We start from the raw sequence: 23293 nt of genomic DNA, 5'->3' as shown, positions 1-23293 counted from the left end.
AGTGTTCGACTCCGACGCACCACTGCAGGTTTACTGTTACCCTTCGACCATCACATTGACGATGAAACAGAGAAAGTGCATCCCGATTCAATACAAACTTCGCAATGCCGACTTCTGTCCACAGGAGTACGGTTTAGAAGAATATGTTTTGGCTCTTCCCTGGGGGCCCATTGTAAGGCTCCGATGCACCACAGCAGGTTTACTGTATCCCTTCGACCATCACATTGACCATGAAACACAGAAATTGCCTTACGATTCAATACAAAAATCGCAATACCGACTTCTGTCCACAATAGTACGGTTTAGAAGAGTATGTAATTTGGCTCTTCCCTGGGGGCCCAGTGTAAGACTCCGATGCACCACAGCAGGTTTACTGTATCCCTTCGATCATCACATTGACGGTGAAACACAGAAATTGCATCCCGATTCAATACAAAATTCGCAATGCCGATTTCCGTCCACAGGAGTACGGTTTAGAAGACTATGTACTTTAACTCTTACCTGGGTGCCCAGTGTTACACTACGATGCACCACAGCAGGTTTACTGTATCCCTTCGACTAACACATTGACGATGAAACACAGAAATTGCATCCCGATTCAATACAAACTTCGCAATGCTGATTTCTGTCCACAGGAGTACGGTTTAGAAGAGTATGTACTTTGGCTCTTCCCTGGGGGCTGAGTGTTAGACTCCGATGCACCACATCTGGTTTACTGTTACCCTTTGACCATCACATTGACGATGAAAGACAGAAATTGCATCCCGATTCAATACAAAATTCGCAATGCCGATTTCTGTCCACAGGAGTACGGTTTAGAAGAATATGTACTTTGGCTCTTCCCTGGGGGCTGAGTGTTAAACTCCGATGCACCACAGCAGGTTTACTGTATCCCTTCGACCATCACATTCACGGTGAAACACAGAAATTGCATCCCGATTCAATACAAAATTCGCAATGCCGATTTCTGTCCACAGGAGTACGGTTTAGAGGAGTATTTACATTGGCTCTTCCCTGGGGGCCCAGTGTAAGACACCGATGCACCACAGCAGGTTTACTGTATCTATTCGACCATCACATTGACGATGAAACACAGAAATTGCATCCCGATTCAATACAATATTCGCAATGCCAATTTCTGTCCACAGGAGTACCGTTTAGAAGAGTATGTACTTTGGCTCTTCCCTGGGGCCTAGTCTTAGACTACGATGCACCACAGCAGTTTTACTGTACCCCTTCGACCATCACATTGACGATGAAACACAGAAATTTCATCCCGATTCAATACAAAATTCGCAATGCCGATTTCTGTCCACAGGAGTACGGTTTAGAAGAGTATTTAATTTGGCTCTTCCCTGGGGGCCCAGTGTTAGACTACGATGCACCACAGCAGGTTTACTGTATCCCTTCGACCATCACAATGACGATGAAACACAGAAATTGCATCCCGCTTCAATACAAAATTCGCAATGCCGATTTCTGTCGTCAGGAGTACGGTTAAGAAGAGTATGTATTTTGGCTCTTCCATGGGGGCCCAGTGTTAGACTACGATGCACCACAACAGGTTGACTGTAACGCTTACACCATCACATTTACGATGAAACACCGAAATTGGATCCCGATTCAATACCAAAATTGCAATTCCGATTTCTGTCCACAGCACTACGGTTTAGAAGAATATGTTCCTTGGCTCTTCCCTTGGGGCTGAGTGTTAGAATCCGATGCACGACAGCAGGTTTACTGTACCCCTTAGACTATCACATTGACGACGAAACACAGAAATTGCATCCCAATTCAATACAAAATTCGCAATGCAGATTTATGTCCACAGGAATTCGGTTTAGAAGTGTATGTACTTTTACTATTCCCTGGGGGCCCAATGTTAGACTACGATGCACCACAGCAGGTTTACAGTTACCGTTGGACCATCGCATTGACGATGAAACACAGAAATTGCATCCGGATTCAATACAAAATTAACTATGCCGATATTTGTCCACGGGAGTACGGTTTAGAAGAGCATGTAATTTGGCTCTTCCCTGGGGCCCCAGTGTTAGACTCCGAGGCACCACAGCAGGTTTACTGTATCCCTTCGACTATCACATTGACGATGAAACACAGAAATTACATCCAGATTCAATAAAAAATTCGCAATGCCGATTTCTGTCCACAGGAATACGGTTTAGAAGAGTATGTACTTTGGCTCTTCCCTGGTGGCCCAGTGTTAGATTCCGATTCACCACAACATGTTTACTGTTACCCTTCGACCATCATATTGACGATGAAACACAGAAATTGAATCCCGATTCAATACAAAATTCGCAATGCCGATTTCCGTCCACAGGAGTACGGTTTAGAAGACTATGTACTTTAACTCTTCCCTGGGTGCCCAGTGTTACACTACGATGCACCACAGCAGGTTTACTGTATCCCTTCGACCAACACATTGACGATGAAACACAGAAATTGCATCCCGATTCAATACAAACATCGCAATGCTGATTTCTGTCCACAGGAGTACGGTTTAGAAGAGTATGTACTTTGGCTCGTCCCTGGGGGCTGAGTGTTAGACTCCGATGCACCACATCTGGTTTACTGTTACCCTTCGACCATCACATTGACGATTAAAGACAGAAATTGCATCCCGATTCAATACAAAATTCGCAATGCCGATTTCTGTCCACAGGAGTACGGTTTAGAAGAGTATTTACATTGGCTCTTCCCTGGGGGCCCAGTGTAAGACACCGATGCACCACATCAGGTTTACTGTATCTATTGGACCATCACAATGACGACGAAACACAGAAATTGCATCCCGATTCAATGCAATATTCGCAATGCCAATTTCTGTCCACAGGAGTACCGTTTAGAAGAGTATGTACTTAGGCTCTTCTCTGGGGCCCAGTGTTAGACTACGATGCACCACAGCAGTTTTACTGTACCCCTTCGACCATCACATTGACGATGAAACTCAGAAATTTCATCCCGATTCAATACAAAATTCGCAATGCCGATTTCTGTCCACAGGAGTACGGTTTAGAAGAGTATGTTATTTGGCTCTTCCCTGGGGGCCCAGTGTTAGACTACGATGCACCACAGCAGGTTTACTGTATCCCTTCGACCATCACAATAACGATGAAACACAGAAATTGCATCCCGATTCAATACAAAATTCGCAATGCCGATTTCTGTCGTCAGGAGTATGGTTAAGAAGAGCATGTATTTTGGCTCTACCATGGGGGCCCAGTGTTAGACTACGATGCACCACAACAGGTTGACTGTAACGCTTACACCATCACATTTACGATGAAACACCGAAATTGCATCCCGATTCAATACCAAAATTGCAATTCCGATTTCTGTCCACAGCACTACGGTTTAGAAGAATATGTTCCTTGGCTCTTCCCTTGGGGCTGAGTGTTAGAATCCGATGCACCACGGCAGGTTTATTGTATCCCTTCGACCATCACATTGGCGATGAAACACAGAAATTGCATCCCGATTCAATACAAAAATCGTAATGCCAATTTCTGTCCACGGGAGTACGGTTTAGAAGAGAATGAACTTTGGCTTTTCCTTGGGGCCCAGTGTTAGACTACGATGCACCACAGCAGGTTTACTGTTCCCCTTTGACCATCACATTGACGATGAAACACAGAAATTGCAGCCCAATTGAATACAAAATTCGTAATGCTGATTGCTGTCCACAGGAATACGGTTTAGAAGAGTATGTACTTTGGGTCTTCCGTGGGGCCCAGTGTTAGACTACGATGCACCACAGCAGGTTTACAGTTACCATTGTACCATCACATTGACGATGAAACACAGAAATTGCATCCGGATTCAATACAAAATTCACTATGCCGATATCTGTCCACAGGAGTACGGTTTAGAAGAGTATGTACTTTGGCTCTTCCCTGGGTGCCCAGTGTACGACTCCGATGTACCACAGCAGGTTTACTGTATCCCTTCGACCAACACATTGACGATGAAACACAAAAATTTGATCCCGATTCAATACAAAATTCGCAATTCCGATATCTGTCCACAGTAGTACGGTTTAGAAGAGTATGTACATTGACTCTTCCGTGGGGCCCAGTGTTAGACTCCGATGCACCACAGCAGCTTTACTGTTATCCTTCGACCATCACATTGATGATGAAACACAGAAATTGCATCCCGATTCAATACAAAATTCAAAATGTCGATTTATATTGACGAGAGTAATTTTTCGGGCAGCCCGTTGTTTGGCTCTTCCCTGTGGGGCTAGTGTTCGACTCCGATGCGCCACAGCAGGTTTACTGTTACCCTTCGACCATCACAATGACGATGAAACAGATAAAGTGCATCCCGATTCAATACAAACTTCGCAATGCCGACTTCCGTCCGCAGGAGTACGGTTTAGAAGGGTATGTTTTGGCTCTTCCCTGGGTCCCAGTGAAGACTCTGATGCACCACAGGAGGTTTACTGTATCCCTTCGACCATCCCATTGACCATGAAACACAGAAATTGCCAATCGATTCAATACAAAAATCGCAATGCCGATTTCTGTCCACAATAGTACGGGTTAGAAAAGTATGTAATTTGGCTCTTCCCTGGGGGCCCAGTGTAAGACTCCGATGCACCATAGCAGGATTACTGTATCCCTTCGGCCATCACATTGACGATGAAACAAAGAAATTGCATCCCGATTCAATACAAGATTCGCAATGCTGATTTCTGTCCACAGGAATACGGTTTAGAAGAGTATGTACTTCGGCTTTTCCCTGGGGGCTGAGTGTTAGACTCCGATGCACCACATCTGGTTTACTGTTACCCTTCGACCATCACATTGACGTTGAAACACAGAAATTGCATCCCGAATCAATACAAAATTCGCAATGCCGATTTCTGTCCACAGGAGTACGGTTTAGAAGATTATGTACTTTGGCTCTTCCCTGGGGGCCCAGTGTAAGACTCCGATGCACCACGGCAGGTTTACTGTATCCCTTCGACCATCACATTGACGATGAAACACAGAAATTGAATCCCGATTCAATACAAAATTCGCAATGCCGATTTCTGTCCACAGGAGTACGGTTGAGAAGAGTATGTAGTTTGGCTGTTCCCTGGGGGCCCAGTGTAAGGCTCCGATGCACTACAGCAGGTTTATTGTATCCCTTCGACCATCACATTGGCAATGAAACACAGAAATTGCATCCCGATTCAATACAAAATTCGTAATGCCAATTTCTGTCCACAGGAGTACGGTTTAGAAGAGAATGAACTTTGGCTTTTCCTTGGGGCCCAGTGTTAGACTACGATGCACCACAGCAGGTTTACTGTTCCCCTTTGACCATCACATTGACGATGAAACACAGAAATTGCAGCCCAATTGAATACAAAATTCGTAATGCTGATTTCTGTCCACAGGAATACGGTTTAGAAGAGTATGTACTTTGGGTCTTCCGTGGGGCCCAGTGTTAGACTCCCGATGCACCACAGCAGGTTTACTGTTATCCTTCGACCATCACATTGACGATGAAACACAGAAATTGCATCCCGATTCAATAAAAAATTCGCAAAGGCGATTTCTGTCCACAGGAGTACCGATTAGAAGAGTATGTACTTTGGCTCTCCCTGGGGCCCAGTGTTAGACTACGATGCACCACAGCATGTTAATTTGTTACCCTTCGACCATCACATTGACGATGAAACACAGAAATTGCATCCCGATTCAATACAAAATTCGCAATGCTGATTTATGTCCACAAGAATTCGGTTTAGAAGCGTATGTAGTTAAACTATTCCCTGGGGGCCCAATGTTAGACTACGATGCACCACAGCAGGTTTACTGTTATCCTTGGACCATCGCATTGACGATGAAACACATAAATTGCATCCCAATTCAATACAAAATTCACTATGCCAATATTTGTCCACGGGAGTACGGTTTAGAAGAGTATGTAATTTGGCTCTTCCCTGGGGGCTGAGTGTTAGACTCCGATGCACCACATCTTTTTTACTGTTACCCTTTGGCCATGACATTGACGATGAAACACAGAAATTGCATCCGGATTCAATACAAAATTCGCAATGTCGATTTATATTGACGAGAGTAACATTTCGGGCAGACCGTTCTTTGGCTCTTCCCTGGGGGCCTAGAATTCGACTCCGATGCACCACAGCAGGTTTACTGTTACCCTTCGACCATCACATTGACGATGAAACACAGAAAGTGCATCCCGATTCAATACAAAATTCGCAATGCCGTCTTCTGTCCACAGGAGTATGGTTTAGAAGAGTATGTACTTTGGCTCTTCCCTGGGGGCCCAGTGTAAGACTCCGATGCACCACATCTGGTTTACTGTATCCCTTCGACCATCACATTGACCATGAAACACAGAAATTGCATCCCGATTCAATACAAAAATCGCAATGCCGATTTTTGTCCACAATAGTACGGTTTAGTAGAGTATGTAACTTGGCTCTTCCCTGTGGGCCCAGTGTAAGACTCCGATGCAACCACAGCAGGTTTACTGTATCCCTTCTACCATCACATTGACGGTGAAACACAGAAATTGCATCCCGATTCTATACAAAATTCGCAATGCCCATTTCTGTCCGCAGGAGTACGGTTTAGAAGAGTATGTTATTTAGCTCTTCCCTGGGGGCCCAGAGTTAGACTACGATGCACCACAGCAGGTTTACTGTATCTGTTCGACCATCACATTGACGATGAAAGACAGAATTTGCATCCCGATTCAATACAAAATTCGCAATGCTGTTTTCTGTCCACAAGAGTATGGTTTAGAAGAGTATGTACTTTGGCTATTCCCTGGGGGCCCAGTGTTAGACAACGATGCACCACAGCAGGTTTACAGTTACCATTGGACCATCACATTGACGATGAAACACAGAAATTGCATCCGGATTCAATACAAAATTCACTATGCCGATATCTGTCCACAGGAGTACGGTTTAGAAGAGTATGTACTTTCGCTCTTCCCTGGGGCCCAGTGTACGACTCCGATGTACCACAGCAAGTTTACTGTATCCCTTCGACCAACACATTGACGATGAAACAATGAAATTGCATCCCGATCCAATACAAAATTCGCAATGCTGATTTCTGTCCACAAGAGTACGGTTTAGAAGATTATGTACTTTGGCTCTTCCGTGGGGCCCAGTCTTAGACTTCGATGCACCACAGCAGGTTTACTGTTATCCTTCGATCATGACATTGATGATGAAACACAGAAATTGCATCCCGATTCAATACAAAATTCGCAATGTCGATTTATATTGACGAGAGTAACATTTCGGGCAGCCCGTTATTTGGCTCTTCCCTGGGGGCCTAGTGTTCGACTCCGATGCACCACAGCAGGTTTACTGTTACCCTTCGACCATCACATTGACGATGAAACAGAGAAAGTGCATCCCGATTCAATACAAACTTCGCAATGCCTACTTCTGTCCACTGGAGTACGGTTTAGAAGAGAATGATTTGGCTCTTCCCTGGGGGCCCAGTGTAAGACTCCGATGTACCACAGCAGGTTTACTGTATCCCTTCGATCTTCACATTGACGGTGAAACACAGAAATTGTATCCCGATTCAATACAAAATTCGCAATTCCCGTTTCCGTCCACAGGAGTACGGTTTAGAAGACTATGTACTTTAGCTCTTCCCTGGGTGCCCAGTGTTAGACTACGATGCTCCACAGCAGGTTTATTGTATCCCTTCGACCATCACATTGACGATGAAACACAGAAATTTCATCCCGATTCAATACAAAATTCGCAATGCCGATTTCTGTCCACAGGAGTACGGTTTAGAAGAGTATGTACTTTGGCTCTTTCCTGGGGGCCCACTGTTGGACTACGATGCACCACAACAGGTTGACTGTAACGCTTCGACCATCACATTTACGATGAAACACCGAAAGTGCATCCCGATTCAATACAAAAATCGCATTTCCGATTTCTGTCCACAGCACTACGGTTTACAAGAGTATGATCCTTGGCTTTTCCCTTGGGGCTGAGAGTTAGAATCCGATGCACCACAGCAGGTTAACTGTTACCCTTCGACCATCACATTGACGATTAAACACAGAAATTGTATTCCCGATTCAATACAATATTCGCAATGTCGATTTATATTGACGAGAGTAACGTTTCGTCGAGCCCGTTTTTGGGCTCTTCCCTGGGAATCCCAGTGTTAGACTCCGATGCACCACAACATGTTTATTGTTACCTTTCTAACATCACATTGCTGATGAAACACAGAAATTGCATCCCGAATCAATACAAAATTCGCAATGCCGATTTCAGTACATTGGAGTACGGTTTAGAAGAGGATGTAATTTGGCTCTTCCCTGGGGGCCCAGTGTAAGACTCCGAAGCACCACATCAGGTTTACTGTTACCCTTCGACCATCACATGAACGATGAAACACAGAAATTACATCCCGATTCAATACAAAATTCGCAAAGCCGATTTCTGTCCACAGGAGTACGGTTTAGAAGATTATGTACATTGGCTCTTCCCTGTGGGCCCAGTGTAAGACTCCGATGCACCACAGCAGGTTTACTGTATCCCTTTGACCATCACATTGACGATGAAACACAGAAATTGAATCCCGATTCAATACAAAATTCGCAATGCCGATTTCTGTCCACAGGAATACGGTTTAGAAGAGTATGTAATTTCTCTGTTCCCTGGGGGCCAAGTGTAAGGCTCTGATGCACTACAGCAGGTTTACTGTATCCCTTCGACCATCACATTGACGATGAAACACAGAAATTGCATCCCGATTCAATACAAAATTCGTAATGCCAATTTCTGTCCACGGGAGTACGGTTTAGAAGAGAATGAACTTTGGCTTTTCCTTGGGGCCCAGTGTGAGACTACGATGCACCACAGCAGGTTTACTGTTCCCCTTTGACCATCACATTGACGATGAAACACAGAAATTGCAGCCCAATTGAATACAAAATTCGTAATGCTGATTTCTGTCCACAGGAATACGGTTTAGAAGAGTATGTACTTTGGGTCTTCCGTGGGGCCCAGTGTTAGACTCCGATGCACCACAGCAGGTTTACTGTTATCCTTCGACCATCACATTGACGATGAAACACAGAAATTGCATCCCGATTCAATACAAAATTCGCAAAGCCGATTTCTGTCCACAGGAGTACCGTTTAGAAGAGTATGTACTTTGGCTCTCCCTGGGGCCCAGTGTTAGGCTACGATGCACCACAGCATGTTTATTGTTACCCTTCGACCATCACATTGACGATGCAACACAGAAATTGCATCCCGATTCAATACAAAATTCGCAATGCTGATTTATGTCCACAAGAATTCGGTTTAGAAGAGTATGTACTTAAACTATTCCCTGAGGGCCCAATGTTAGACTACGATGCACCACAGCAGGTTTACTGTTAACCTTGGACCATCGCATTGACGATGAAACACAGAAATTGCATCCCAATTCAATACAAAATTCACTATGCCAATATTTGTCCACGGGAGTACGGTTTAGAAGAGTATGTAATTTGGCTCTTCCCTTGGGGCTGAGTGTTAGACTCCGATGCACCACATCTGGTTTACTGTTACCCTTTGGCCATGACATTGACGATGAAACACAGAAATTGCATCCGGATTCAATACAAAATTCACTATGCCGATATATGTCCACGGGAGTACGGTTTAGAAGAGTATGTAATTTGGCTCTTCCCTGGGGCCCCAGTGTTAGATTCCGATGCACTACAGCAGGTTTACTGTATCCCTTCGACTATCACATTGACGATGAAACACAGAAATTGCATCCCGATTCAATACAAGATACGCAATGCCGATTTCTGTCCACAGGAGTACGGTTTAGAAGAGTATGTACTTTGGTTCTTCCCTGGGGGCCCAGTGTTAGACTCCGATTCAATACAGCATGTTTACTGTTACCCTTCGACCATCACATTGACGATGAAACACAGAAATTGCATCCTGATTCAATACAAAATTCGCAATGTCGATTTATATTGACGAGAGTAACATTTCGGGCAGACCGTTCTTTGGCTCTTCCCTGGGGGCCTAGAATTCGACTCCGATGCACCACAGCAGGTTTACTGTTACCCTTCGACCATCACATTGACGATGAAACACAGAAAGTGCATCCCGATTCAATACAAAATTCGCAATGCCGTCTTCTGTCCACAGGAGTATGGTTTAGAAGAGTATGTACTTTGGCTCTTCCCTGGGAGCCCAGTGTAAGACTCCGATGCACCACATCTGGTTTACTGTATCCCTTCGACCATCACATTGACCATGAAACACAGAAATTGCATCCCGATTCAATACAAAAATCGCAATGCCGATTTTTGTCCACAATAGTACGGTTTAGAAGAGTATGTAACTTGGCTCTTCCCTGTGGGCACAGTGTAAGACTCCGATGCAACCACAGCAGGTTTACTGTATCCCTTCTACCATCACATTGACGGTGAAACACAGAAATTGCATCCCGATTCAATACAAAATTCGCAATGCCCATTTCTGTCCGCAGGAGTACGGTTTAGAAGAGTATGTTATTTAGCTCTTCCCTGGGGGCCCAGAGTTAGACTACGATGCACCACAGCAGGTTTACTGTATCTGTTCGACCATCACATTGACGATGAAAGACAGAAATTGCATCCCGATTCAATACAAAATTCGCAATGCCGTTTTCTGTCCACAAGAGTATGGTTTAGAAGAGTATGTACTTTGGCTATTCCCAGGGGGCCCAGTGTTAGACTACGATGCACCACAGCAGGTTTACAGTTACCATTGGACCATCTCATTGACGATGAAACACAGAAATTGCATCCGGATTCAATACAAAATTCACTATGCCGATATCTGTCCACAGGAGTACGGTTTAGAAGAGTATGTACTTTCGCTCTTCCCTGGGGCCCAGTGTACGACTCCGATGTCCCACAGCAAGTTTACTGTATCCCTTCGACCAACACATTGACGATGAAACAGAGAAAGTGCATCCCGATTCAATACAAACTTCGCAATGCCTACTTCTGTCCACAGGAGTACGGTTTAGAAGAGTATGCTTTGGCTCTTCCCTGGGGGCCCAGTGTAAGACTCCGATGCACCACAGCAGGTTTACATTATCCCTTCGACCATCACACTGACCATGAAACACAGAAATTGCCACCAGATTCAATACAAAATTCGCAATGCCGATTACTGTCCACAATAGTACGGTTTAGAAGAGTATGTAATTTGGCTCTTCCCTGGGGGCCCAGTGTAAGACTCCGATGCACCACAGCAGGTTTACTGTATCCCTTCGATCTTCACATTGACGGTGAAACACAGAAATTGTATCCCGATTCAATACAAAATTCGCAATTCCCGTTTCCGTCCACAGGAGTACGGTTTAGAAGACTATGTACTTTAGCTCTTCCCTGGGTGCCCAGTGTTAGACTACGATGCACCACAGCAGGTTTATTGTATCCCTTCGACCATCACATTGACGATGAAACACAGAAATTTCATCCCGATTCAATACAAAATTCGCAATGCCGATTTCTGTCCACAGGAGTACGGTTTAGAAGAGTATGTATTTTGGCTCTTCCCTGGGGGCCCACTGTTGGACTACGATGCACCACAACAGGTTGACTGTAACGCTTCGACCATCACATTTACGATGAAACACCGAAAGTGCATCCCGATTCAATACAAAAATCGCATTTCCGATTTCTGTCCACAGCACTACGGTTTACGAGAGTATGTTCCTTGGCTCTTCCCTTGGGGCTGAGAGTTAGAATCCGATGCACCACAGCAGGTTAACTGTTACCCTTCGACCATCACATTGACGATTAAACACAGAAATTGCATTCCCGATTCAATACAATATTCGCAATGTCGATTTATATTGACGAGAGTAACGTTTCGTCGAGCCCGTTTTTGGGATCTTCCCTGGGAGCCCAGTGTTAGACTCCGATGCACCACAACATGTTTATTGTTACCTTTCTAACATCACATTGCTGATGAAACACAGAAATTGCATCCCGAATCAATACAAAATTCGCAATGCCGATTTCAGTACATTGGAGTACGGTTTAGAAGAGGATGTACTTAGGTTCTTCCCTGGGGGCCCAGTGTAAGACTCCGAAGCACCACATCAGGTTTACTGTTACCCTTCGACCATCACATGAACGATGAAACACAGAAATTGCATCCCGATTCAATACAAAATTCGCAAAGCCGATTTCTGTCCACAGGAGTACGGTTTAGAAGATTATGTACAAATGCTCTTCCCTGGGGGCCCAGTGTTAGACTCCGATGCACCACAGCAGGTTTACTGGATCCCTTTGACCATCACATTGACGATGAAACACAGAAATTGAATCCCGATTCAATACAAAATTCGCAATGCCGATTTCTGTCCATAGGAATACGGTTTAGAAGAGTATGTAATTTCTCTGTTCCCTGGGGGCCGAGTGTAAGGCTCTGATGCACTACAGCAGGTTTACTGTATCCCTTCGACCATCACATTGACGATGAAACACAGAAATTGCATCCCGATTCAATACAAAGTTCGTTATGCCGATTTCTGTCCACAGGAGTACGGTTTAGAAGAGAATGAACTTTGGCTTTTCCTTGTGGCCCAGTGTTAGACTACGATGCACCACAGCAGGTTTACTGTTCCCCTTTGACCATCACATTGACGATGAAACACAGAAATTGCATCCCAATTCAATACAAAATTCGTAATGCTGATTTCTGTCCACAGGAATACGGTTTAGAAGAGTATGTACTTTGGCTCTTCCATGGGGGCTGAATGTTAGAGTCCGATGCACCACAGCAGGTTTACTGTTACCCTTCGACCATCACATTGACGATGAAACACAGAAATTGCATCCCGATTCCATACAAAATTCGCAATGCCGATTTCTGTCCACAGGAGTAAGGTTTAGAAGAGTATGTACTTTGGCTCTTCCCTGGGGGCCCAGTGTAAGACTCCGATGCACACATCAGGTATACTGTTACCCTTCGACCATCACATTGGCGATGAAACACAGAAATTGCAACCCGATTCAATACAAAATTCGTAATGCCGATTTCTGTCCACAGGAGTACGGTTTAGAAGACTATGTACTTTGGCTCTTCCCTAGGGGCTGAGTGTTAGACTCCGACGCACCACAGCAGTTTTACTGTAACCCATCGAAAATTACATTGACGATGAAACACAGAAATTGCAACCCGATTCAATTTAAAATTCGCAATTTCTGATTTCTGTCCACAGAATTACGAATTAAAAGAATATGTACTTTGGCTCTTCCCTGGGGGCTGAATGTTAGACTCCGATGCACCACAGCAGGTTTACTGTAACTCTTTGACCATCACATTGACGATGAACCACAGAAATTGCATCCCGATTAAATAGAAAATTCGCAAGTCCGATTTCTGTCCACAGGGGTACGATTCAGAAGAGTATGTTCTTTTGCTCTTCCCTGGGGGCCAGTGTTAGACTACGATGCACCACAGCAGGTTTACTGCAACCCTTCGACCATCACATTGACGATGAAACACAGAAATTGCATCCCGATTCAATACAAAATTCGCAATGCCGATATCTGTCCACAGGAGTACGGTTTAGAAGAGTATGTACTTTGGCTATTCCCTGGGGCCCAGTGTAAGACTACGATGCACCACAGCAGGTTTACTGTTACCCTTGGACCATCACATTGACGATGAAACACAGATATTGCATCCGGATTCAATCCAAAATTCACTATGCCGATTTCTGGCCACAGTAGTACTGTTTAGAAGAGTATGTACTTTGGCTATTCCCTGGGGACCCAGTGTTAGACTCCGATGCACTTAAGCAGGTTAACTGTTTCCCTTCGACCATCACATTGACGGTGAAACATAGAAATTGCATCCCGATTAAATAAAAAATTCGCAATGCCGATCTATGTCCACAGGAGTACGGTTTAGAAGAATATGTAATTTGGCTCTTCCCTGGGGGCTGAGTGTTAGACTCCGATGCACCACAGCAGGTTTACTGTTACCCTTCGACCATCACATTGACGATTAAACACAGATATTGCAACCCGATTCAATACATAGTTCGTTTATATTGACGAGAGTAACGTTTCGGTGAGCCCGTTTTTGGGCTCTTCCCTGGGAGTCCAGTGTTAGACTCCGTTGCACCACAGCAGGTTTACTGTTACCCTTTGACCATCACATTGACGATGAAACACAGAAATTGCAACCCGAATCAATACAAAATTCACAATGCCGATTTCTGTCCACAGGAGTACGGTTTAGAAGAGTATGTACTTTAGCTCTTCCCTGGCGGCCCAGTGTAAGACTCCGATGCACGACAGCAGGTTTGCTGTGTCCCTTCAACCATCACATCGACGATGAAACACACAAATTGCATCGCTATTCAATACAAAATTCGCAATGCCGATTTCTGTCCACAGGAGTAAGGTTTAGAAGAGTATGTACTTTGATTCTTACCTGGGGGCCCAAAGTAAGTCTCCGATGCACCACAGCAGATTTACTGTTACCCTTCGACCATCACATTCACGATGAAACACAGAAATTACATCCCGATTTAATACAAAATTCGCAATGCCGATTTTTGTCCACAGGAGTACGGTTTAGAAGTGTATGTACTTTGGCTCTTCCCTGGGATCCCAGAGTTAGACTACGATGCACCACACCAGGTTTACTGTAACCTTTCGACGATCACATTGACGATGAAACACAGAAATTGCATCCCGATTCAATACAAAATTCGCAATGCCGAATTCTGTCCACAGGAGTACGATTTAGAAGAGTATGTACTTTGGCTCTTCCCTGGGGGCTGAGTGTTAGTCTCCGATGCACCACAGCAGGTTTACTGTAACCCTTCGAAAATTACATTGACGATGAAACACAGAAATCGCATTCCGATTCAATTCAAAATTCGCAATTCCGATTTCTGTCCACAGGATTACGGTTTAGATGAATATGTGATTTGGCTCTTCCCTGGGGGCTGAGTGTTAGACTCCGATGCGCCACAGCAGGTTTTCTGTAACCCTTCGACCATCACATTGACGATGAACCACAGAAATTGCATCCCGATTCAATACAAAATTCGCAATTCCGATTTCTTTCCACAGGAGTAGGGTTTAGAAGAGTATGTACTTTGGCTCTTCCTTGGGGGCCCAGTGTTAGATTACCATGCACCACAGCAGGTATACTGTAACCCGTCAACCATCACATTGACGATGAAACACCGAAATTGCATCCCGATTCAATACAAAATTCGCAATGCCAATATCTGTCCACAGGAGTACGGTTTAGAAGAGTATGTACTTTGGCTCTTCCCTGGGGGCCCAGTGTTAGACTACGATGCACCACAGCAGGTTTACTGTTACCCTTAGACCATCACATTGACGATGAAACACAGATATTGCATCCGGATTCAATCTAAAATTCACTATGCCGATTTCTGTCCACAGGAGTACGGTATAGAAGAGTATGTAATTTGGCTCTTCCCTGGGGGCCCAGTGTTAGACTCCTATGCACTTAAGTAGGTTACCTGTTTCCCTTCGACCATCACATTGACGATGAAACACAGAAATCGCATCCCGATTCAATTCAAAATTCGCAATTCCGATTTCTGTCCACAGGATTACGGTTTAGATGAATATGTGATTTGGCTCTTCCCTGGGGGCTGAGTGTTAGACTCCGATGCGCCACAGCAGGTTTTCTGTAACCCTTCGACCATCACATTGACGATGAACCACAGAAATTGCATCCCGATTCAATACAAAATTCGCAATTCCGATTTCTTTCCACAGGAGTAGGGTTTAGAAGAGTATGTACTTTGGCTCTTCCTTGGGGGCCCAGTGTTAGATTACCATGCACCACAGCAGGTTTACTGTTACCCTTCGAACATCACATTGACGATGAAACAAACAAATTGCATCCCTATTGAATACAAAATTCACAATGTTGATTTATATTGACGAGAGTCACGTTTCGGGGAGCCCGTTTGTGGGTTCCTCCCTAAGGGTACCAGTGTTAGACTCCGATGCACCACAGCAGGTTTACTGTTACCCTTCCACCATCACATTGACGATGAAACACTGAAATTGCATCCCGATTCAATACAAAATTCGCAATGCCGATTTCTGTCCACAGGAGTACGGTTTAGAAGATTATGTACTTTGGCTCTTCCCTGGGGGCCCAGTGTAAGACTCCGATGCACCACAACAGGTTTACTGTATTCCATCGACCATCACATTGACGATGAAACACAGAAATTGCATCCCGATTCAATACAAAATTCGCAATGCCGATTTCTGTCCACTGGAGTACGCTTTAGAAGAGTATGTACTTTGGCTCTACCCGGGGGACCAGTGTAAGACTCCGATGAACCCCAGCAGGTTTACTGAATCCCTTCGACCATCACATTGACGATGAAACACAGAAATTGCATCCCAATTTAATACAAAATTCGCATTGCCGATTTCTGTCCACACGAGTCGATTTAGAAGAGTATGTACTTTGATTCTTCCCTGGGGGCCCAGTGTAAGTCTCCGATGCACCACAGCAAACTTATTGTATCCCTTCGACCATCACATTGACGATGAAACACAGAAATTGAATCCCGATTCAATACAAAATTCGCAATGCCGATTTGTGTCCACAGGAGTACGGTTTAGTAGAGTATGAAATTTGGCTCTTCCCTAAAAGCCCAGTGTCAGACTCCGATGCATCACTTCTGGTTTACTGTATCCCGTCGACCATCACATTGACGATGAAACACAGAAATTGCATCCCGACTCAATACAAAATTCGCAATGCCGATTTCTGTCCACAGGAGTACGGTTTAGAAGATTATGTACTTTGGCTCTTCCCTGGGGGCCCAGTGTAAGACTCCGATGCACCACAACAGGTTTACTGTATTCCATCGACCATCACATTGACGATGAAACACAGAAATTGCATCCCGATTCAATACAAAATTCGCAATGTCGATTTATATTGACGAGAGTAACGTTTCGTGGAGCCCGTAATTGGGCTCTACCCTCGAGGCCCAGTGTTAGTCTCCGATGCACCACAGCAGGTTTACTGTTACCCTTCGACCATCACATTGACGATGAAACACAGAAATTGCATCCCGATTCAATACAAAATTCGCAATGCCGATTTCTGTCCACTGGAGTACGCTTTAGAAGAGTATGTACTTTGGCTCTACCCGGGGGACCAGTGTAAGACTCCGATGAACCCCAGCAGGTTTACTGAATCCCTTCGACCATCACATTGACGATGAAACACAGAAATTGCATCCCAATTTAATACAAAATTCGCATTGACGATTTCTGTCCACACGAGTCGGTTTAGAAGAGTATGTACTTTGATTCTTCCCTGGGAGCCCAGTGTAAGTCTCCGATGCACCACAGCAAACTTATTGTATCCCTTCGACCATCACATTGACGATGAAACACAGAAGTTGCCTCCCGATTCAATACAAAATTCGCAATGCCGATTTGTGTCCACAGGAGTACGGTTTAGTAGAGTATGAAATTTGGCTCTTCCCTAAAAGCCCAGTGTCAGACTCCGATGCATCACTTCTGGTTTACTGTATCCCGTCGACCATCACATTGACGATGAAACACAGAAATTGCATCCCGATTCAATACAAAATTCGCAATGCCGATTTCTGTCCACAGGAGTACGGTTTAGAAGATTATGTACTTTGGCTCTTCCCTGGGGGCCCAGTGTAAGACTCCGATGCACCACAACAGGTTTACTGTATTCCATCGACCATCACATTGACGATGAAACACAGAAATTGCATCCCGATTCAATACAAAATTCGCAATGTCGATTTATATTGACGAGAGTAACGTTTCGTGGAGCCCGTGATTGGGCTCTACCCTCGCGGCCTAGTGTTAGTCTGCGATGCACCACAGCAGGTTTACTGTTACCCTTCGACCATCACATTGACGATGAAACACAGAAATTGCATCCCGATTCAATACAAAATTCGCAATGCCGATTTCTGTCCACTGGAGTACGCTTTAGAAGAGTATGTACTTTGGCTCTACCCGGGGGACCAGTGTAAGACTCCGATGAACCCCAGCAGGTTTACTGAATCCCTTCGACCATCACATTGACGATGAAACACAGAAATTGCATCCCAATTTAATACAAAATTCGCATTGCCGATTTCTGTCCACACGAGTCGATTTAGAAGAGTATGTACTTTGATTCTTCCCTGGGGGCCCAGTGTAAGTCTCCGATGCACCACAGCAAACTTATTGTATCCCTTCGACCATCACATTGACGATGAAACACAGAAATTGAATCCCGATTCAATACAAAATTCGCAATGCCGATTTGTGTCCACAGGAATACGGTTTAGTAGAGTATGAAATTTGGCCCTTCCCTAAAAGCCCAGTGTCAGACTCCGATGCATCACTTCTGGTTTACTGTATCCCGTCGACCATCACATTGACGATGAAACACAGAAATTGCATCCCGATTCAATACAAAATTCGCAATGCCGATTTCTGTCCACAGGAGTACGGTTTAGAAGATTATGTACTTTGGCTCTTCCCTGGGGGCCCAGTGTAAGACTCCGATGCACCACAACAGGTTTACTGTATTCCATCGACCATCACATTGACGATGAAACACAGAAATTGCATCCCGATTCAATACAAAATTCGCAATGTCGATTTATATTGACGAGAGTAACGTTTCGTGGAGCCCGTAATTGGGCTCTACCCTCGAGGCCCAGTGTTAGTCTCCGATGCACCACAGCAGGTTTACTGTTACCCTTCGACCATCACATTGACGATGAAACACAGAAATTGCATCCCGATTCAATACAAAATTCGCAATGCCGATTTCTGTCCACTGGAGTACGCTTTAGAAGAGTATGTACTTTGGCTCTACCCGGGGGACCAGTGTAAGACTCCGATGAACCCCAGCAGGTTTACTGAATCCCTTCGACCATCACATTGACGATGAAACACAGAAATTGCATCCCAATTTAATACAAAATTCGCATTGCCGATTTCTGTCCACACGAGTCGATTTAGAAGAGTATGTACTTTGATTCTTCCCTGGGGGCCCAGTGTAAGTCTCCGATGCACCACAGCAAACTTATTGTATCCCTTCGACCATCACATTGACGATGAAACACAGAAATTGAATCCCGATTCAATACAAAATTCGCAATGCCGATTTGTGTCCACAGGAATACGGTTTAGTAGAGTATGAAATTTGGCCCTTCCCTAAAAGCCCAGTGTCAGACTCCGATGCATCACTTCTGGTTTACTGTATCCCGTCGACCATCACATTGACGATGAAACACAGAAATTGCATCCCGATTCAATACAAAATTCGCAATGCCGATTTCTGTCCACAGGAGTACGGTTTAGAAGATTATGTACTTTGGCTCTTCCCTGGGGGCCCAGTGTAAGACTCCGATGCACCACAACAGGTTTACTGTATCCTATCGACCATCACATTGACGATGAAACACAGAAATTGCATCCCGATTCAATACAAAATCCGCTATGTCGATTTATATTGACGAGAGTAACGTTTCGGGGAGCCCGTTCTTGGGCTCTTTTATGGGGGCCCAGTGTTAGACTACAACGCAATACAGCAGGTTTACTGTTACCCTTCGACCATCACATTGACGATGAAACACAGAAATTGAATCCCGATCCAATACAAAATTCGCAATGCAGATCTATGTCCACAGGAGTAAGGTTTAGAAGAGTATGTACTTTGCCTCTTCCCTGGGGGCCCAGTGTTAGACTCCGATGCACCACAGCGGATTTACTGTATCCCTTCGACCATCACATTGACGATGAAACACAGAAATTGCATCCCAATTTAATACAAAATTCGCAATGCCGATTTCTGTCCACGACGAGTCGGTTTAGAAGAGCATGTACTTTGATTCTTCCCTGGCGGCCCAGTGTAAGTCTCCGATGCACCACAGCAGGTTTACTGTTACCCTTCGACCATCACACTGACGATGAAACACAGAAATTGAATCCCGATTCAATAAAAAATTCGCAATGCCGATATCTGTCCTCAGGAGTACGGTTTAGAGGAGTATGTACTTTGGCTCTTCCCTGGGGGCCCAGTGTAAGACTCCGATGCACCACAACAGGTTTACTGTATTCCTTCGACCATCACATTGACGATGAAACACAGAAATTGCTTCCCGATTCAATACAAAATTCGCAATGTCGATTTATATTGACGAGAGTAACGTTTCGGGGAGCCCGTTGTTGGGCTCTACCCTCGAGGCCCAGTGTTAGTCTGCGATGCACCACAGCAGGTTTACTGTTACCCTTCGACCATCACATTGACGATGAAACACAGAAATTGCATCCCAATTTAATACAAAATTCGCAATGCCGATTTCTGTCCACACGAGCCGGTTTAGAAGAGTATGTATTTTCATTCTTCCCTGGGGGCCCAGTGTAAGTCTCCGATGCACCACAGCAAATCTATTGTTTCCCTTCGACCATCACATTGACGATGAAACACAGAAATTGCATCCCGATTCAATAAAAAATTCGCAATGCCGATATCTGTCCTCAGGAGTACGGTTTAGAAGAGTATGTACTCTGGCTCTTTCCTGGGGCTGAGTGTTAGACTCCGATGCACCACAGCAGGTTTACTGTAACCCTTCGACCATCACATTGACGATGAAACACAAATATTGGATCCCGATTCAATACTAAATTCGCAATTCCGATTTCTGTCCACAGGAGTACGGTTTAGAAAAATATGTACTTTATCTCTTCCCTGGGGCTGAGTGATAGAATCCGATGCACCACAGCAGGTTTACTGTAACCCTTCGACCATCACATTGACGATGAACTGTTGTGTCTAGACAAGAGTCTAGACACAGGGTGCGGTTACCGATAGGCACGCGTACACACACGCCGGCTGGCGTGAGTTCTGGAACAGGATACTTGATGAATGCTATAGAGAAAAATATGCAGCTCCTTGAATACTTAACTTTAATCCATCCTTGTGGTACATCGCTATTGACGATACAAATGAGTATCTCCAAATACGGTTAATTACAATCACTGTAAGGCTAATGGCGCCTTGCTAGGTCGTAGCCATGGACTTAGCTGAAGGCTATTCTGCCTATCTGCTCGGCTAATGAGCGATGCTTCGTCAGTGTAGTCGCTAGCAATGTCGTCGTACAACTGGGGAGAGTGCTAGTCCGCCTCTCTAGACCTGCCATGTGGTGGCGCTAGGTCTGCAAGTACTGACAGTGGCGACACGTGGGTCCGACATGTACTAATGGACCGCGGCCGATTTAAGCTACCACCTAGCAAGTGTGGTGTCTGGCGGTGACACCACATGAACCACAGAAATTGCATCTCAATTCAATACAAAATTCGCAATTCCGAATTCTGTCCACAGGAGTACGGTTTAGAAGAGTATGTACTTTGGCTCTTCCCTGGGGGCCCAGTGTTAGACTCCGATGCACTTAAGCAGGTTAACTGTTTCCCTTCGACCATCACATTGACGATGAAACACAGAAATTGAATCCCGATCCAATACAAAATTCGCAATGCCGATTTCTGTAGACAGGAGTACGGTTTAAAAGATTATGTACTTTGGCTCTTCCCTGGGGGCCCAGTGTAAGACTCCGATGCACCACAGTAGGTTTACTGTATCCCTTCGACCATCACATTGACGATGAAACACAGAAATTGAATCCCGATTCAATACAAAATTCGGAATGCCGATTTCTGTCCACAGGAGTACGGTTTAGTAGAGTATGAAATTTGGCTCTTCCCTAAAAGCCCAGTGTAAGACTCCGATGCACCACAGCAGGTTTACTGTATTCCTTCGGTCATCACATTGACGATGAAACACAGAAATTGCATCCCGATTCAATAAAAAATTCGCAATGCCGATATCTGTCCTCAGGAGTACGGTTTAGAAGAGTATGTACTCTGGCTCTTTCCTGGGGCTGAGTGTTAGACTCCGATGCACCACAGCAGGTTTACTGTAACCCTTCGACCATCACATTGACGATGAAACACAAATATTGGATCCCGATTCAATACTAAATTCGCAATTCCGATTTCTGTCCACAGGAGTACGGTTTAGAAAAATATGTACTTTATCTCTTCCCTGGGGCTGAGTGATAGAATCCGATGCACCACAGCAGGTTTACTGTAACCCTTCGACCATCACATTGACGATGAACTGTTGTGTCTAGACAAGAGTCTAGACACAGGGTGAGGTTACCGATAGGCACGCGTACACACACGCCGGCTGGCGTGAGTTCTGGAACAGGATACTTGATGAATGCTATAGAGAAAAATATGCAGCTCCTTGAATACTTAACTTTAATCCATCCTTGTGGTACATCGCTATTGACGATACAAATTAGTATCTCCAAATACGGTTAATTACAATCACTGTAAGGCTAATGGCGCCTTGCTAGGTCGTAGCCATGGACTTAGCTGAAGGCTATTCTGCCTATCTGCTCGGCTAATGAGCGATGCTTCGTCAGTGTAGTCGCTAGCAATGTCGTCGTACAACTGGGGAGAGTGCTAGTCCGCCTCTCTAGACCTGCCATGTGGTGGCGCTAGGTCTGCAAGTACTGACAGTGGCGACACGTGGGTCCGACATGTACTAATGGACCGCGGCCGATTTAAGCTACCACCTAGCAAGTGTGGTGTCTGGCGGTGACACCACATGAACCACAGAAATTGCATCTCAATTCAATACAAAATTCGCAATTCCGAATTCTGTCCACAGGAGTACGGTTTAGAAGAGTATGTACTTTGGCTCTTCCCTGGGGGCCCAGTGTTAGACTCCGATGCACTTAAGCAGGTTAACTGTTTCCCTTCGACCATCACATTGACAATGAAACACAGAAATTGAATCCCGATCCAATACAAAATTCGCAATGCCGATTTCTGTAGACAGGAGTACGGTTTAAAAGAGTATGTACTTTGGCTCTTCCCTGGGGGCCCAGTGTAAGACTCCGATGCACCACAGTAGGTTTACTGTATCCCTTCGACCATCACATTGACGATGAAACACAGAAATTGAATCCCGATTCAATACAAAATTCGGAATGCCGATTTCTGTCCACAGGAGTACGGTTTAGTAGAGTATGAAATTTGGCTCTTCCCTAAAAGCCCAGTGTAAGACTCCGATGCACCACAGCAGGTTTACTATATTCCTTCGGTCATCACATTGACGATGAAACACAGAAATTGCATCCCGATTCAATAAAAAATTCGCAAT

This window comes from Schistocerca cancellata, chromosome 10 (genome assembly GCF_023864275.1).
Source record: "Schistocerca cancellata isolate TAMUIC-IGC-003103 chromosome 10, iqSchCanc2.1, whole genome shotgun sequence".
In the NCBI taxonomy this organism is placed as follows: Eukaryota; Metazoa; Arthropoda; class Insecta; order Orthoptera; family Acrididae; genus Schistocerca; species Schistocerca cancellata.
Note: the sequence above shows the minus strand (reverse complement) of the source record.